Here is a 4,976-nt window from a genome sequence, read left to right on the forward strand (position 1 = left end):
TTGATGTGATAGTAAATAGGATTGTTTCCTTAATTTCTCTTTCTGATACTTCATTGTTAGTGTTCAGAAATGCAACAGATTTCTGTATGTTAATTTTGTATCCTGAACCTTTACTGAATTCATTGATGAGCTCTAGTAGTTTTTTGGTGGTGTCTTTAGGATTTTTTTCTATATAGTATTGTGTCATCTGCGAACAGTGACAGTTTTACTTCTTTTCCAATTTGGATTCCTTTTTTTCATCTGATTGTTGTGGCCAGGACTTCAATACTCTGCCCATTTTTCAATTGGATTTTTTTGGCTGTTGAGTTGTATGAGATCTTTATACATTTTGGATATTAGCCCCTTATCAGATATATGATTTGTAAATATTTTCTCCCATTTGGTAAGTTGCCTTTTCATTTTGGTTATGGTTTCCTTTACTGTGCAGAAGCTTTTTGGTTTGATGTAGTCCCACTTGTTATTTTTGCTTTTGTTGCTTTTGCTTTTGGTGTCAAATCCAAAAAATTCTTACCAATATCAATATCAAGGAGATTACTGCCTATTTTTTCTTCTAGGAGTTCTTTTTAATGATTTCAGGTTTATGTTCATTTTGAGTTAATTTTTGTGTATGGTGTAAGGTAGTTGTCAAGTTTCATTCTTTTGCATGTGACTATCCAGTTTTCCCAGTACCATTTATTGAAGAGACTGCCGTTTCTGAATTGTATATCTTAGCTCCTTTGTCATAAATTGACCATATATGCATGGATTTGTTTCTGGGCTCTCTACTGTGTTCCATTGATCTATGTGTCTGTTTTTATGCCAATACCATACTGTTTTGATTACTATGACTTTGTAATATAGTTTGAAATCAGGAAGTGTGATGCCTCCAGCTTTGTTCTTCTTTCTCAAGATTGCTTTGACTACTTGGGGTATTTTGTGGTTCCAAAGAAATTTTAAGATTTGTTGTGTTTCTTTGGAAAGTGCCATTGGAATTTTGATAGGGATTGCACTGAATCTTTAGATTGCTTTGGGTGGTTTGGACGTTTTAACAACATTAATTCTTCTAGTCCATGAACATGGAATGTCTTTCCATTTAGTTGTTCTTCTTTCATAAATGTCTTCTAATTTTCAGTGTACAGGTCTTTCACTTCCTTGGTTAAATTTATTCTTAAGAATTTTTTTTGATGCAGTCGTAAAAGGGATTGTTTTCTTATTTTCTCTTTATGGTAGTTCATTATTAATGTATAGAAATGCAACATTTTCTGATTTTGTATCCTGCAACTTTACTGAATTTGTTCATCAGTTCTAAGAATTTATTGATGGAGTCTTTAGGGTTTTTCATATATAATATGTCATCTGCAAATAGCAACAGTTTTACTATTTCATTTCTGATTCGAATGCCTTTTATTTCTTTTTCTTGCCTAATTGCTGTGGCTAGGACTTCCAGATACTATGTTGAATAAAAGTGATGAGAGTGGGCATCCTTGTCTTGTTCCTAATCTTAGAGGAAGGTTTCAGTTTTTCTCCACTGAATGTGGTGTTAGCTTGGACTTTTCATATATGGTCTCTATTATGTTAAGGTATGTTCCCTCTATGTACACTTTGTTGAGATTTTTTAAAATCATAAATGGATGTTAAATTTTGTTATATGCTTTTTCTGCATCTGTTGAGATGTTCATATGATTTTTACCCTTCATTTTGTTAATGTGGTATATCACATTGATTAATTTGCAGATATTGAACCATCCTTGTTTCCCTGGAATAAATTCCCCTTGATCATGGTCTGTGATTCTTTTATAGGGTTGATTTCATTTTGCTAATATTTTGTTGAGGATTTTCGCATCTGTGTTCATCAGGGATATTGGCCTGTCATTTTCTTTTTGTGGTGTCCTTGCCTGGTTTTGTTATGAGGATAATACTGGCCTCGTAAAATGAGTTTGAAAGTGTTTCCTTCCTTTCTGTTTTTCTTTGGAAGAGTTTGGAAGGATTGGTGTAAATTTTACTTTAAATGTTTGGTACCATTCACCAGTGAAGCCATCTGGTCCTGGACTTTTGTTTGTTGGAAGGTTTTTGAATCTGATTTAATCTCCTTACCTTGTAATCAGTCTATTCAGTTTTTCTGTTTCTTCATGATTCAGTTGTCGTAGGTTGTATCTAGGAATTTATCCATTTCTTCTGGGTTGTCCAGTTTATTGGCATAGTTGTTCATAGTTGTCTCTTATGATCCTTTTTATTTCATAAATTTTAAATTGAATGATGAAATCTCACACCATTCCACTCTGTCCCACCTGGAATCCCCAATCATTGACATAGTCTGCTCCTGACACACAACCACAGACCTCTCTTCATCTCATCATGTAGGTATTATATTACCTCACATCATCACAAGAAGAAGGGTGAGTACAGTACAATAAGATACTTTGAGAGAGAGAGAGAAAAAGCACATTCATATAATTTTTATTACAGTATATTGTTAGAATTGTTCCATTTTATTATGAGTTATTGTTGTTAATGTCTTATTATGTCTAATTTATGAATTAAATTTTATCATAGGTATGTATACATAGGAAAAAACATAGTGTGTATATATATATATATATATATATATATATATATATATATATATATATATATGCTTCTATACTGTGCAGTTTCAGACATCCACTGGGGATCTTGGAACATATCCTCCATGGGTAAGGGGGGACTACTGTATAGCTATCCTTGCTTGCTTTTGGTTTCCATTTGAATGGAATATCTTATTCCAGGCCTTCTCTTTAATCGATATATGTCCTTAAAGTTGAAGTCAGTCTCTTGCAGGCATCATATAGTTGGGTCTTGGTTTGCTTGTTTTTTTAATTTGTGCAGCCACTCGTGGTCTTCTGATTGGAGAGTTTAGTTTACATTTAGAGTAATTATTGATATGTATGGTCTTATCACATTGTTAATTGGTGTCTGGCTATTTGTAGTTCATTTATTCCTTTCTTCCTCTCTTTATCTCTTCTTTTGTGGTTTGATGACTTTCTATTTTTAATTTTTTTATTGAGTTGTATTTGACATATAACACTGTAAGTTTAACGTGTACATTATATTGATTTGATACATTTATTTTGCAGTATGATTGCCATTGTACCATTAACACCTCTATTGCATCACATAGTTATCATTTCTTCTAATATTGGGAACAATTAAGATTAGTTCCTGGACTTCCCTGGTGGTGCAGTCCTTGAGAGTCCGCCTGCCGATGCAGGGGACACGGGTTCGTGCCCCGGTCCGGGAGGATCCCATATGCTGCGGAGCAGCTGGGCCCGTGAGCCATGGCCGCTGAGCATGCACGTCCAGAGCCTGTGCTCCGCGGCGGGAGAGGCCACAGCAGTGAGAGGCCTGTGTGCCGCAAAAAAAAAAAAAAAAAAGATTAGTTCCTTAGCAAATTTAATGTTTAATACAGTTTTGTTGTCTATAATCACTGTACTGTGTATAGGTCTCTAGGAATTATTTATCTATTTGAAAGTATTTACTCTTAAATGACATCTCTCCCATTCTCCTATCCCCCAACGCCTGGTAAAGCCCATTTTATTTTCTGCTACTATGAGTTTGGGTTTTTTAGATTCCACGTATAAGAGGTATCATAGATTATTTGTCTTTCTCTGTTTGACTTACCTCACTTAGCATGATGTCCTTAAGGTCCATCCATGTTGTTGCAAAGAGCAGAATTTCCTTTTTTCATGGCTGAGTAGTATTCCATTGCATCTATACATATCACATCTTCTTTATCCTTTCAGCCATTGATGGAAAATCAGTTTGTTTCCATATCTTGGCTATTGTAAATAATGATGCAATAAGCATAGGAGTTCATATATCTCTTGTTAACCAGCTTTCATTCCTTTGGATATATACTGAGAAGTGGAATTGCTGGATAATATGTTAGTTCTAATTTTAATTTTCTGAGGAATCTCCATACTTTTCTCCATAGTGGCTGAACCAGCTTACAAATCCCACCAGCATTGCACAAGGGTGTCCTTTTCTCCACGTCCTTGCCAACACTTGTTATCTCTTGTCTTCTTGATGACTTCTAGTCTTACAGGTGTGAGGTGATATCTCATTGTAGCTTTGATTTACTTTACTCTGATGCTTAGTGATGTTGAGCACCTTTTCATGTGGCTGTTGTCCATTTGGGTTTCTTTTTTGAAAAAATGTCTATTTAGTTCTCATGCCCATTTATGGATTTTTTAAATCATTGAGTTGTATGTATTATATAAGTTCTTTATATTTTTTTGATATTACTCCCTTATCTGATACATGGTTTGCAAATATTTTTTCCCATTCTGTAAGTTGCCTTTTCATTTTGTTGATCGTTTCTTTTGCTGTGCAGAAGCTTTTTAGTTTAATGTAGTCCCACTTGTTGATTTTCACTTTTGTTGCTTGTGCTTTTGGTGCCACATCAAAAAAAGCATTGCCAATACCAATGTCAGGGAGCTTCTTCCCTGTGTTTTCTTCTAGGACGCTTATGGTTTTAGGTCTTATGTTTAAGTCTTTGATCCATTTCAAGTTAATTTTTGTAAGTGGCGTAAGATAGGGGTCCAATTTCATTTTTCTGCATGTGGTTATCCAGTTTTCCTGACAGCATTTGTTGAAGGGACTATCCTTTCCCTACTGGATGTTTCTGGCTTCCTTATCAAATATTAGTTGACTGTATATGCAAGGGTTTAATTATGAGCTCTCTATTCTGTTCTACTGGTCTCTGTGTCTATTTTTATTCCAGTACCATGCAGTTTAACAAAAGAGCAAAGACAGCACAATGGACCAAAAATAGTTTTTTCAACAAATGGTGTTGAAATCACTGAGCATCCTTATGCAAAAAAAAAAAAAAAAGAATCTAGATGCAGACTTTATACCCTTCAAAAAAGCAACTCAAAATAGATTAGAGACCTAAATGTAAAAAAGTGTAAAACTTTGAGAATATAACATCGGAGAAAATCTAGATGACTTTGGGTTTGGCA

Source organism: Delphinus delphis, chromosome X (assembly GCF_949987515.2).
Source record: "Delphinus delphis chromosome X, mDelDel1.2, whole genome shotgun sequence".
Taxonomy (NCBI): Eukaryota; Metazoa; Chordata; class Mammalia; order Artiodactyla; family Delphinidae; genus Delphinus; species Delphinus delphis.